General features: G+C 35.7%; 1 protein-coding gene across 5 annotated transcripts in view; it reads right to left on the reverse strand.

Moving 5' to 3' along the window:
- Nucleotides 1–15199, reverse strand: part of HDAC8 (histone deacetylase 8) — a 199857-nt gene that overhangs the window by 96182 nt on the left and 88476 nt on the right. The gene's annotated exons all lie outside the window — the stretch shown is intronic.

A 15199-nucleotide genomic window follows, 5' to 3' on the forward strand; every position in this document is an offset into this window, starting at 1 on the left:
TCCATCATGGCACTTAGCACAATTATTTTCACTTATTTTTCATTTGTTCTGTCTTCCTTGCTGGATTGCACATTCCATGATACATGGACCAAAACTACACTGTTCACCAGCACCTGGCACAGTGTCTGGCACATTGTTAGCATTCAATAAATATTTCTTGAATGACTGAATGAGTTGATAAGGCAATCATTCAATCAATAAAGCAGGGGGGCATATGAACTTTCTTTTTGGTCTCTTAGGTAAGAAAAACTTTACAACTTCAGCTAGCAATTTAATTGTTGAGATAAATCATCTTGCTCAACCCAGTTGAGAAGTATTGTAGGAGACCCTAATCAAGCAAGAAAAGGATATACTTTTAAAAAGTCTGGCTCTTAGGCTCTTTATGCTTGTGAGTGACTCAGGAGTGATGACTGGAGTTACTACAAACCAGTGGTTCTCAACAGGAGGAAATTTTGCCTCCTCCTAGTGGACACTTGGCAATGCCTGGGTACATTTTTGGTTGTCAAAACTGGAGGCGGTGCAGGGAGTGTGCTACTGGTATCTAGTGGGTAGAGGGCAGGGATGCTGCTCAGCATCCTGTAACACATAGGACAGCCCTCCCAGAACAAAGAATTATACGACCAGAAAAGTCAACAGTGCCAAGGCTGAGAAACCAAAAGAGAAACAGGACTACCATCTACTTTGTGAAACATAACAGAACGGCCAAATATAGGTGTTAGCCTTTTAGAGGATTTGTAAAACTCAATAATTGAAGCATTAATAAGCTCTTGTGTTTCCTAAGATTTATTTCTGTTCTTTAGAGCAGGTTTCTGTTTGTTTGTTTTAAACAAAGAGTCCATTGATGGGCTTTAGGAAATTGCTGAATGCTCTGAAATTGTATCCAAAATTGTGTAATTGTAAGCATTTATCTGGGAGGAGGGGCCATCAGATTCTCAAAGGGGTACATGACCACCCAAAAGATTAAAAAGCCACTGGTATGAAGAGATCTTTGTGTTGTCTGCTGTACTTTAAAAAGGAGTGTTTTGTGGAAAGCATATTCTGCAAAATACTTAGAAATATGTATTCTGGAGGGGTGTCCTTTAGAGCTGCCTCGGGAGGCAGGCGAGTATGGTGGAAGCTCAGCTTGGTTTCTTCCTAGTTGTGGGGATGATACAGGTTTCACTGGGCTGTCAGGAGACCACACAAGTAATTTGTTTAAGCCCTACTGAAGTGTTAGGCACACAGCAGGTGCTCAAGAAATGTTAGTTTTCTTCTTTCTCATAGGGTTGTGAGGATTGAATAAAATGCTTTGAGCACTACATGAAATAATGCATGTGGCACGTTGTCTGGCCAGTAGTAGATGTTTAATAAATGTCTATTTTTCTCTCATGTATTCTTTATACTAAAACCCTGGGTCTTATCACTGAAAGTAGGGAAAAGAGGTTAAGCCCAGAAATCTGAAAAATTTGAGTTTCAATCTTGGCTCTGCTATTTTACTAGCTGATCCTGGCCAAGTTACTTTCTGAGTGTTACTTTTCTCATAGGTAAATGGGAGATAATACCTACCTCCCAGGGTTGCTAAGAGATATAAATGAGATAATATACATATAAAGGATCTAGCATATGGATATACTTACATGGGATATAATTGGTGCTTAATAAATCTTAAGTTCTTTTCTCATTTAAACAGTTCCTAAATCCTACCTCTATGAAGCCTTTCTGCAATAGGAGGATAGTTTGCTGAATGCCTGGCACTATGACCTTATCTAAATATAAAACTCAAATATAAAATGTCTAGTCTTTGTTTTCACTCATATTCACATATGTTCATATAAAATGATAATATTTCATTTAGAGATGTTTCCAATATTTTGTTCCATGAGCTCTCAGTGTCAGCGAGGGCTGTTAGGCTAAATCCACATAGCATCCAATACAGCAGCACCGTGTTCAGTTTTTTTATTTATTAGGCACTTACTGGGTACCAAATTCTCAGCAATGAGGGACTAAGGAGCAACAGGTCCTTGGCTGTGAGAAGTTTTACCAGTATTTCTGACATTAACAATAATATCTAAAATTCAATTTATACATATATATTAGTAATATATTTATATGTATTATTTATATATGCCAGCCACTGTTCTAAGCATTTTACCTGGACCAATATATTTAACTCTCACAATAATCCCCATTTGATAGCTGAGAAAACTGAGGCACACACTGGTTAAATAATTTGCTGAATTTGTCTAGCATATACTGTTACTATGATCACCTCTTGGAGCTGGTCAATGAACGTGGGTCTGTCCAATAAATGTATTTATTTGATTTTTACCTTTTAATTTCAATAATTTATTCAGATTTTTAGGGAAGTCATTCATACATGGTAAGACTTTGTACCAAAAGGTATGCAATGAAAAATAAGTCCTGACTTCTGGATTCTGGTCATAATAGAATAGCTTCTATCAGACTAATAATCATGATAAATTGAAGGTACTAAAGAGCATCCCCAAACAGGCAGAAACTAGAGGAAATTCAACCCTTGAAAGAAGGAAACTACACTGAGTAACAGTCATAGTTATATATATTTTGTGTGGTGTGTGCTAGAGCTCAGGCAGAAAGCTGCAGGCTTATTAACCTGAGAATTCAGAGCACAGAGTTCAGAGTTGCCAGAGCCTCATAATATATAATCCAAAATCTCCAGGTTCAAATAAAAATTCACTCGTCATACCAAGAATCAGGAAAATCTCAACTTGAATGAGAAAAGGCAATCAACAGATGTTAACAAGATGACACATAGGTTAGAATTATCTCACAAGGATTTTAAGGCAGCCATCATAAAAAATATTTCAAAAAGCAATTACAAGCATGCTAGAAACAAAATGAAAAAATAGAAAGTATCAACAAAAACCCAGAAAACACAAAGAATGCAAATTTTGGAACTGAAAAATACAATAACCAAAATAAAAAACTTACTGGATGGGCTTAATAGAAGAATAGAGATGACAGAGAAAAGAATCAGCGAATTTGAAAATAGAGTAATAGAAATTACCCAATCTGAACAACAGAGAGAAAATAGACTGAAAAATAATGAACAGAGATTTAGGGTCCTGTGGAACAAGAACAAAAGATCAAATATTTGTCTTACGAAAGTCACAGAAGGAGAAGATAAAGAAGGTGGCATTTAAAGAATATTCAAGGAAATAATGTCCGAAACTTCCCCAAATTTGGTGAAAGACACACTCCTACAGATTCAAGAAGGTTAATGAATCCTAAACAGGACAAACCCAAAGAAATCCACTCCAAGTTACATCATAATCAAATATCTGAAAAATAAAGACAAACAACAAAAACAGAACCCTTGAAAGTAGGTAGAGAGAAATGATGTCATCATTTTACATTCCCACCAATATGAGAACAATGATTTGAATGACAGTGGATTTCTCATCAGAAACCACGGAGGCTAGAAGGAAAAGGCACATTTTTTAAGTGCTGAAAGACAAGAACTGCCAACCCAGAATCCTATGGCTAGTGAAAATATCCCTCAGGAGTAAAAGAGAAATCAAGACATTCTCAGATGAAGGAAAACAAAGAAAATTTGTCTTCATCAGACCTACTCTAAAAGAATGGCCAAAGGAAGTTCTCCAAACAGAAAGGAAATGATAAAAGAAAAAATCCTAGAGCATCAGGAAGGAAGAAAGGATAACAGAAAGAGTAAAAATATGGGTAAATACAGCAGACTTTCCTTCTCCTCTTGAATTTTAAAAATTACGTTTGATGGTTGAAACAAAAACTATAACACTGTCTGATGTAGTTCTCAATGTAGAGGAAAATTTTAAGATATTATATTAGAGAGGAAAGTAAAGGGACATAAAGGCAGGTAAGGTTTCTACAGTTCACTCAAAGTGGCAAAATGTTGATAGCAATAGACTGTGATAAGTTACGTATATAATCTAACACCTAAAGCAACTACCAAAATATCTATACAAAGTGATACACTCAAAAACACTATAGTTAAATAAAAATGGAATTCTTCAAAAAGATGTCCAAGAAAATCTGCAGGAAGGCAGGAGGAAAAAACATGGAACAAACACAAAACAAACAATAAAATGGCAGACTTAGGCCCTAACATATTAATAACTACATTAAAGGAAAATGGTTTAAACATACCAATTAAAAGGCAGAGGCTGGCAGAATGCACGAAAAACCACAACCCAACTATATTTTGTCTACTCCAAATATAATGATATAGAGAAATTAAAATAAAAATGATGGAAAAAGCTATACTATATAAACAGTAATAAAAAGAAAGCATAAGTGGCAGTTTCTTAAAAAAGTAAACCTATACTTACACCATATAATCCAGCAATTGCATTCCTGGGCATCAATCCCAAAAATATGAAAACTTACATCCACACAAAAACTGTTCATGAATGTTTAATTTTAATAGCCAAAAATTGGAAACAACCCAGTTGTTCTTCAATGGGTAAATGGTTAAACAAACTATGGTACATTAATACCATGGAATACTATTCAGCAATAATAAGGAATAAATATTGATGCATGGAACAACTTGGATAGATGTCAAGGGAATTATGCTGAGTGAGAAAAGCCAATCTCAAAAGGTCACATACTGCATGATTCCATTTAAATCACATTCTCTAAATAAAAAAACTATAGACATGAAGAACAGATTAGTGGCTTTCAGGGATTAGAGATGGGGTGGGAAAGAGAAGAAGGCTGCTGCGGTTATAAAAGAGTAGCACAAGGGAGATCTTTGTGGTGATGGAACAATTCTGTATCCTGAATCTATACATGTGATAAAATTGCATAGGACTAAATACACACACACACACACACACACACACGAGTGCATGTAAAATTGGTGAAATCCGAGTAATGCCTATGGAGTGTACCAGTGTTGGTTTCCTGGTTTTGATATGGTACAACAGTTACATAAGATGTTACCATTGGGGAAAACTGAGTGAAGGATACATGAAACCTCTTTGTACTACTTTTGCAATTGTCTGTGGATCTAAAACCGTTTCAAAATGAAGAAGTTTTGAAAAATCATTGGATGGGAAAGGATAAAAAATTCATTGGAGGAGATTAATAGTAGATTGAGTACTAAAAAAGAAAGAATTAGTAAACTTGAAGATAGATCAATGGAAATCAAACAAACTGAAGCACAAAGAAAAACTATTGGAAAAAAAATGAGAAGAGTGTCAGTGACTTGTAGGACAGTATCAATCAATCTAACACATGTGTAACCAGAGTCCCAGAAAGACAGGAGAGAAAATAGGGCAAAAAAAAAAAAGAATAAATACTGGCTGATAATTTTCCAAATTATATCCAAAAGTGCAACCCACAGATCCCAGAAGTCAGGGAATCCGAAGCAGGACAAATATGAACAAAAGTATATTGAGGCACATCATGGTCAAAGCTCTTAAAAACAAAGATAAATTTATAAAGGCAGCCAGAGGAAAAGACAAATTATATACAGGGAAATAATGATAAGAACAAGACTAACTTTCCAACAGAAACAACGGAGGCCGGAAGAAACTAAAACACTGTCAATTTAAAATTTCATACCAGAAAAAAATACCTTTAAAAATGAAGGCAGAAAAAAAAATTGAAAGCAGGTAGGTAAAGGGCTTCTGCTTCTGGCTATGAGGCAAAAGAGGATGTGGAATTTTCTTTTTAGAAACAACTGGAAAATTGACAAGATATAGGAAACATTTATTTTCAGATACTGGACAATGTGCAACAAAAGATAGCCATCTGAGAGAAAAGGGATACAAATGAGGTGAGCCTTACCATCACCCTAGCTTTCTTCCTGGAGGTAATCCTTGGACTGTGGTGTGAGGGTGGGGAGGATCTAAACAGAGTCTGGCAATCTCTGAATAGAGGACACAGAGACTGGAGTTCAGAAAGGTCAATGTGGTTAGAAATTGCGGGGATGGAGCTATGCCAAAAAAAGAGTGCTAGAAATATGCGTAGAGGTTCCCTTGAATCTTTTGATGAATACCAACCTGAACATGGATAGGGTAAAACTTCACAAAGACAGTCTAGAAAAACTTTCAGGAAAACAATTACTGAGGAGTTGTAAGATGAACACTTCCTAGAGTTCACAGAGGGCCAAAGTGGAGAGACCTCACTGAATACATGGGGCATTAGCAGAGACTTCAGAGGGGCAGTACCTTCAAAATGGCTAAATTAGCCCTAGAGTCCTACTCAAGACTTACTCTAAATGAGCTTAAAAACAAACCTCAAAACAAATCAAACTGATCCACAATAAATTGTCTATTGAAAAAAAGTACAATCCTCTCTAAATCAATAAAAAAAAATCCAGGACTCAACAATGCAAAATTCATGATGTCAGATAGCTAATTAAAAAAATTAGTAAACATACAAGAAAGCAGGAAAATGTGATTTATAACCTGGAGAACAATTAAGTCAACAGAAACAGACTCAGAAATGATGGAGATAATGGAATTAGAAGACAAGGACCTTAAAACAGCTATTATAAATATGCTCCATATGTTCAAGAATATAAAGAAAAGATGAACACAATGAAGAGAGAAATGGAAGATATTTTTCCCTGGTTATCCTTTTTTTTTTTTTTTAAAAAGATTTTAGCTTTTTGGAAGACACTTTTCTTTTTGAGGAAGATTAGCCCTGAACTACCTACTGCCAATCCTCCTCTTTTTGCTGAGGAAGACTGGCCCTGGGCTAACATCCATGCCCATCTTCCTCCACTTTATACATGGGACACCTACCACAGCATGGCTTTTGCCAAGTGGTGCCATGTCCGCACCTGGGGTCCAAACCAGCGAACCCGGGGCTGCCAAAGCGGAACATGCGAACTTAACTGCTGCGCCACCAGGCCGGCCCCGGAAGACGCTTTTAAAAATAGAAATCCTAGAGATGAAAAATACAATATTTGAAAGGAAAATTTCACTGGATGAGATTAACAGCAGTCATATACTGCAGAAGAAAAGATCAATGAACTTGAAGGCAAAGCAATAGAAACTCTCCAAAATGAATCACAGAGAAAAATAAAAGACTGAAAAAAATTAAAAGGTTCACAGTGACCTATGAGACAATAAAACTGGTCTAACAGATTTAACTGGAGTCCCAGAAGTAGAGGACAGAGAGAGATGACAGAAAAGAAATAATGGCTGAAGTATTTCCAAATTTGATGAAAACTATAAACCCTCAGATCCTAGAAGTTTAATGAATTCCAAACAGGATAAACACAAAGTAAACCACACCAGGGCAAACTGTAATCAAGGTGCTGAAAACTAGTCACAAAGTTAAAAAGCAGCCAGAGAAAAAACAGCACGTATTACACAAAGGAACAAAGAATGATTACAGACTTCTCAGGAGGGAATACGCAAACAAGAAGACAATGGAATGATGTCTTTAAAGTTCTGCAAGAAAAAATTATCAACCTAGAACTCTGTATGCAATGAAAATACCTTTCAAAAATTAAGACATAATAATGACTTTTCAAACAAAAGCTGAGAAAATTTGTTGCTAGCAGACCTATACTATAAGAAAAACTGAAGTTCTTTAGGCAGAATGTAACTTTTACCAGATGGAAATCTGGATCTACACAAAGGATTGAAAAATGCTAGAAAGGGTAAATATACGGGTAAATATAAAGTATCTTCTTACTCATCTTTTAATTTATTTAAATAGTTTTAGGGCCATGTTGGGAGCAGCAGGTCCAGTGGTGGCTGCATATGTACTGACTGCAAAGGAATGCCACTGAAGGCCATGGAGCAGTGAGGCAGGCTGTCAGCCTGGTGGCAGAGTGAACGGAGCAACACAGTCCAGCCAAAAGGTGGCACAGCCCAGCTGGGGGTTGTGGTCCAGAGCTGCTCATAGCTGGTGCATTCTAGATTGAGCATTGCATCCCTTGGCTGGTATGAGTAGCTGTCTAGCCTCCCTGCACCCCCTGCTGGGGCCCACACAGCAGGTGCTCGCTCCTTCTGAGACCTCTTGTCTGGCTGAGCTCTGGGTCTTCTCTTCCATCCCTTCCTTTAAGCTTCTCAGTTCTCTCCTCTGAAGTACTGGCACCATGACCAGTGCCTGAACTCCCTAACCACAAGAGGCACATGGAAAAGGTATCCTTAGTTATACTTGCTATAATCTCTGTAACTTTATTATTGTTTAGTAAATCATTATTTTGAAATCCCAGAATTTTACTTCCACCTGGACAGTAACATAATGAGAACATGGATTGTTTGGCTTAATAAAGGAAGATTAGAAGACTAGCTTTCTCAAGCCAGAGCTACAACATCTATGTTTAAAGAAGCTGAAAAAGATGAAACTGAAATATCAGTGAGGGTTCCAACTCATGGAAGAAAGACATTTACCTCAAAGACATGGGTGAAATTGTAAGTAAGAAATAAAATATGATTAAAATTATCTTTATATATGTCATTAATTTACCTTATAGTGTCTTATGCATAGAACATTTTCAAAAAGTTTCAAAATAATTCACTATTTAAGTTGTGGCATTATTTTCAGACCATTCATTAATAGTTAAAGGGGAAGAGATTGAGTGTTTTAAGTGTAGATATGATGAGCTTATTAAAAACCAAAAGTTGTTTGTTAGAGCTTTTCAAACTAGAAATGAAAAAGTCACTGAAGCCTCTTATGTGTAAGTTATTGCACTGTGTGGGCTGAAGAAATGCATACGATAGCTTAGAGACCAATAAAGCCTTGGACCGTTCACATTGCTCAATGCCTACCAGAGGAAAAGTTGGTAAAACCACTCACAATACTGCCTCTTTTCAATGGCACAGTAGCTTGTTTATTTAAGTGTTTAGCTCTAAACATGAAGACTTAGTTACTACCTCATTTGTAGAATTGTACTTTGACCTTACAACCAGACAAGTCTACAAATGTGGCTGGACTTGCTGTTTTGCTTGTAGTCATGTGGTATCAGCACTAATTAATCTTTGAAGAAGACCTTTTTTACATGAACAGTTGACAACACACACAAGTGGTTCTAAAATATTGAAAGTGCTGAATAACTTATTTGAATCTCATGGTCTATCCTGGAGCAACTTTGCCTATATTTGCACAGAGGTGCAAAAGCAATGGCGGGTAAAACTGCTGGCATCATGGTATAAATTAAGGCAGTAGCACCAAAGTATACCAGCAGTCATTGTATTCTTTACTGCTATGTACTCACCACAAAAAAAAATCCACCTTCACTTAAGAATGTTCTTGGTGAAGCACTAAAAATTATTAAATCTTGATCCTGGATTTAATACTCTGTGTGACCAAATGGTGCTTCTGATGTAAGCTACACTATGCTGGCGGTCTTGAGAAAGCACATCCGTGATTGTGCTGTGGCTTAACCAGCCACTTTCCATGGAATATCATTTTTTTCTTGAAACATGGAAAAACCACGATTAAATACTTGCGTATTTGGTAGATATTGTCTCAAAAATGAAGTGAGCCTATCACTTCAGGGTAAATAACTGACATTATTTGTCACCAATGATAATATTCACATTTTTGAGTGAAAATCAGAATTTTAAAAACACTTCATTCTGCCACTGTAAGCTTGATAGCTTCCCAAAACTTAACCTTTGTTCCAGTGAGATCAGTAGTGATATCAATTAATGTGATTTTTTGATATTGCATAAAATTTTTTAACATTTGTCATATTTGCATAACTTGGTAAACCAATATTTTCCAAATAATCAATATGTATAATATGGGTCAAATATCCACTCAAAGTACAAGATGATCAATGAATTTTGATGTAACACTATATAAAAAGTTCATTGACATGGTTTCAGATTCCACACAGCATTAATCTTTTAAGAAAGTATCATTTGTAGGGTTTTTGTGTAGTATCAAAGAAGAATATCCATAATTATCCATAAAGGTTATTAAAATATTCCTCCTTTTTCCAACTACATATCTACGTGAACCTGGATTTTCTTCATATAGTTTAATAAAAACAACATCAAAACACACTGAATGTAGAAGCAGGTAGAAGTCAGCCATCATCTACTAAGCCAGATGTTACAGAGATGTGCAAAAATGTACAGCAATGCCCTTCTTCTCATGAAATTTCTTTTTGTCTTGGAAAATATAGTTTCTTAATCACAATGTGTTATTTGTGCTAACATGTTCTGGATTTATTATTCTTATTTTAAGTGAATTAATATTTTAAAAATTAAAGAAAATAATTGGCTGTTTAGAGCAAGACATAACAATGTATCATGGGGTTTATAATATATGCAAAAGTAAAATATATGACTACAATAGCACAAAAGAAGAAAAAGGGAAAAACGGAAGAACACTATCATAAGGGTGCTATATTATACATGAAGTAGTGTAATACTATTTGAAGGTAGACTATTACAAGTTAAAAATGTATACTGTAAACCACAGAGCAACCACAAAAAATCAAAACAGAGTTATAGCTAATAAACAAATAAAGGAGATAAGTGGAATCCTAAAATAAAATTCATTTAATTCAAAAGAAGGCAGCAAAATAGAAAGAAGGGAACAAAGACCAGATAGGACAAATAGGAAGATGGACTTAAACTTAAACATATAAATAATTTATTTAAACATAAGTGGTCTAGGCACCGCAGCTAAAAGGCAGAGATTGTCAGACTGGATTAAAAAATCATGATCCAACTATATGCTGTTTACAAGAGATACAACTTAAATGTGAAGACACAAATAGGTTAAAAGAAAAGGACAGAAAAAGATATACCACACAAATAATAATTGTAATGAAGCAGGTGTGATAATATAAAAATCAGACAAAGTAGACTTCAGAACAAGGAATATTACCAGAGACAAAGAAGAATATTCCTTAATAATAAAGGGGCCAATTCATCAAGAAGATCTAACAATTCTAAATGTGTATACCTCTAATAACAAAGCTTCAAAAATACACGAAGCCAAAACCAACACATCTGAAAGGAAAAACAGCCAAATCCAAAACCATGGTTGGAGATTTCAACTCTCTCAGTAGTCGACAGAACACATAGAGAGAAAATCAGTAGAGATACAGAAGACACAAACAACACTCAGCCAACCTATCTAACTGATAATGATAGAAAATGCAAGTCAATAACAGCAAAATACATATTCTTTGCAAATTGTACATGAACCATTTGCTAAGATAGATCATATGCTGGGCCATATAACAAATTTCAATAAAAAAAAAAGGACTGAAATCACGCAAAGTATGTTCTCTGAGCAAGACAAAATTAAATTAAAATGAATATAAATAGAAAAATGTCTGGAAAGTCCTCAAATATTTGGAAATTAATTTTTAAAAATCCACAGTTCTGAATAGCCCATCAATGAAATAAGAAAATTAGAAAATATTTTGAACCAAATGAAAACAACATATCAAAATTTGTGGGATGCAGCTAAAGCAGTGCTTAGATGAAAATTTATAGCATAAAATGCTTAGAAAGAAAGGTTTAAAAATCACTGAACTAAGTTTCTATCATGAGAAACTAGAAAAAGAACTAAAAATCAATACAAAGTAAGTAGAAGGAAGGAAATAACAAAGATATGAGCAGAAATAATGAAAGAGAAAAATAAAATCAATGAAACTAAAAGGTGGTTCTTTGAAAAAAAAAAACGCAGTTCAATAAAATTGATAAACTACAAGCTAAAATCATCAAGAAAAAAGGAAAATTAGCAATATTAGGAACGAAAAAGGGGATATCACCACAACTCCTACAGACATTAAAACAATAATAAGGGAATATTATGAGTGAATGGGCACATTATTTGAAGACAAATTATCAATATGGAAGCAAAAAGAAATAGAAAATTCAAATAGCTATATAACTATTAAAGAAATAGAATTCAAAACTATAAACATTCCTACAAAGAAAACCTAGGCTCAAACGTTTTCACTGGTGAATTCTATTAAATATTTAAGTAAGACAGTATCAATTTTACATAAATGCTTTCAGAAAACAGAAAAGGTGAGGATACTTCTCAAGTCATTTTATAAGATCAGCATTGCCCTGATAGCAAAACCAGACAAAGACATTACAAGAAAAGAAAACAACAGGTCAACATCCCTCATGAACAGAGACTGAAAAACCCTTGACGAAATTTCAGCAAACTGAATCCAGCAATATATAGAAAGGATAATATACCATGAGCAAGTAGGGTTTACCCCAGGAATGCGACATTAGTTTAACATTTTAAAAAAGCAACAGTTAATGCAATTTACTGTATTAACAGAATAAGAGAACACTATACAATCATTTCAATGGATGAAGAAAAAGTATCTGACATAATTCAACACTCATTTGTGAGAAAAATTCTCAGTAAATTAGGAATAGAAGGGAACTTCCTCAACCTAATAAAGGACATTTATGAGAAAACCCATAGCTAACATCACACTTCATAGTGAAAGATTAAGAGTTTTCCCCCTACGCTCGAGAACAAGACAAAGATGTTCACTCCCACCACTTCTATTCAACATTGTATTGGAGGTCCCAATCAGTGTAAGGCAAGAAAAAGAAATAAAAGGCATGAAGATTGTAAAGGAATACGTAAAACTCTCTTTATTCACAGATGACGTTTGTATACATGAAACATGCTAAGGAATCTACAAAAAAGCTACTAGAGCTAATGAGTTTAGCAATGTTACATTATTCAAGATCAATATAAAAAATCAATTGTATTTCTATATTCTAGCAACAAACAATTGGAAATTGAAATTAAAAAATACCATTTATAATAACATCAAAATCATGAAATACTTAGGGATAAATTTAACAAAATTTGTGCAAGACCTGCTCACTGAAAAGCACAAATTAAAATGTGAAATTCAAGACTTAAGTAAGTGGAAAGACATAGCAAATTCACGGATTGAAAGATTAAATATTGTTGAGATGTTATTTCTCCCCAAATCAATGTACAGATTCAGTGCAATCTACAGATTGCACTGCAAGATTATTTCACGTTAGTAACATACACTCCTATATAATCAACTTAATTCTTTTCAATGGCTACATATATTCCCTCACATGAATGAGGCATAGTTTGTCCAACCAGTCTATTAAAAGTGGTTTGGTTAAATACATATTTTTTGTTCACTAAATTTTGTTAATAAACTTACCTGATGATTCAGGTATATACATTTACCTGATATATCTGTATATATGTATACATATACCTATATATGAATACATGATATAATATAACTGCCGTACTCTATCCTAGATCATAGGATCCAAATAGCATTACTGGATTACAGAACATTCTTATATATAATAGTCCATAAGCCTTATTACATAGAGTGGGCGATTTGCTAAATTAGCCACGTACTGGTCTTTTTATGGGACCCCATGTCACCTTTGAAATTTCCCTATGGTATAGATACCTAGGCTAATCATAGGGGCAGGCTCTGTTTCTCTCAGCTTTCCCAGCTGGGTCGAACTCTGCTTCCAGCTGGGATCGCCTCCTTATTCCATGCCTCGCCAGCCAACCTGGCTCTCCAACTCCTGGGCTGGGACTAACTCCCTGATCACTGGCTTTATGGCATTACTGATTTTGTATCTCTTGAGGGCTATGACTGAAATCTTACCACTAATCACTTGTAATGTTTATGCTGGGCTTGCCTTCCCAACTCCCTGCCCTTCACAGGCAACCTAGTGTTTTCCCATGGATATGTCTATTTCCTATATCTGGGATACCTAGTACTTCTTACAAAGGATAGGTAGTTGCTACTGGGGTTAAACAATTTCTAGAAAGAGGCTAGATTATGCTTCCAATTCTTTCATCAAAAATAGAAGTTATTTATGTATGGTGATGGATAAAAAATAGACTATTGGTGGTGAACACGATGCAGTCTGTACAGAAGCTGAAATATAATAATGTACACCCGAAATTTACACAATGTTATAAACCACTATGACCTCAATAAAATAATAAAAAAATAGAAGTTTCCCAATGTGAATGTTGAGATACGTTATTTAAACACTCATTTATTCAGTTGTTCATTCAATCAATGAACACCAACTAGGTGGGTAGTTAACACTCTGCTAACCATTGAGGGGGAATGCAGACAACCAAAACACAGGTGATAGAATGAATGGTACAGACTGTAAGTGTTACAGGAGCGTACTCGAACCTCTTAACAGGTTTGCCTTTCTCAAGTCTCTCCCTTTTGCAACCTATTTTCCATGGGCTACCAAATGGGCTTTCTAAAATCCAAAACTTATCTGTTTTCACAGAAAAAAAGTATAAACTCTTTAGTATAGCATTCAAGGCTCTTCATAACCTGGCTCCAACTTCCATTCAAGCCTTAATCCTTCCTACTCTCTCTCATAAACTCTAGCTTCTACTACTATATCAAACTCCTCACTGGTTCCATGAGGCACCATGTCCTTTCCAATCTCTGTCCCCTCTGCCTAGAATGTCTTTCCCTCTTCTTCACCTGGCAAACTCCCGACCAACCTCCAAGATTCCATTCAAAGCCTTGGTGAAACATTTCCGCTATGCTCCTCATCTGTCCTGGATTTGAGCACATTGTTCCGTCACCTTTATTAGATGATGATATTTCTGAGGGCACTGGGTTTATCTTGTTAGTCTTTGTGTCTCTGATTCCAGGTCTGATGAGGGCCTGGCAAGTAGTAGGGGCCCAGTGAATACTTGTTAAATAAATGAAGGAACAAATGAATGTGAAGGAAGAGCTCAAAGGGCCTTGGTCTATTTAGGTAAGGGATTTGTAAAGGCGTAGGGCTTGAAGCTGGACCTAGGAAGACAGTAGAGAGGTGGGGAAAGGGCATTTGGAGGAGGAGGACTATTATCCTAGGAGACAGAGGAACAAAAGCCCAAGTCCGAGAGTGAAGACTGTGAGGGGGTCAGCCAGACGTCGGCTGACTGATGCACTGCCTTGACCTTTTGACCAACTAGATTTCTCAATTATATTTTCAGCTTCTGGGAGGCAGAGTATTTTGTCTACTCCTTTGTATCCCCTTTATATTTGATGCACATCCCCATAGCCACTGTTCCTACAGTCTTGTGGTTCTTATTCTGCTCCGTAATAGAATTATTCATATATCTACATATCTCCCCAGCACTTATACCACCCTCTCTCCCAAGTTGCTTGAGGCAGGGGCTGAGGTCTTAGTGTCTTTGCATCTTCCCAGACACCTAGCACAGTGCCTGGGCCACAATGGGTGCTGAGTAAATATTTCTT

Source organism: Equus asinus, chromosome X, assembly GCF_041296235.1.
Source record: "Equus asinus isolate D_3611 breed Donkey chromosome X, EquAss-T2T_v2, whole genome shotgun sequence".
Lineage (NCBI taxonomy): Eukaryota > Metazoa > Chordata > Mammalia > Perissodactyla > Equidae > Equus > Equus asinus.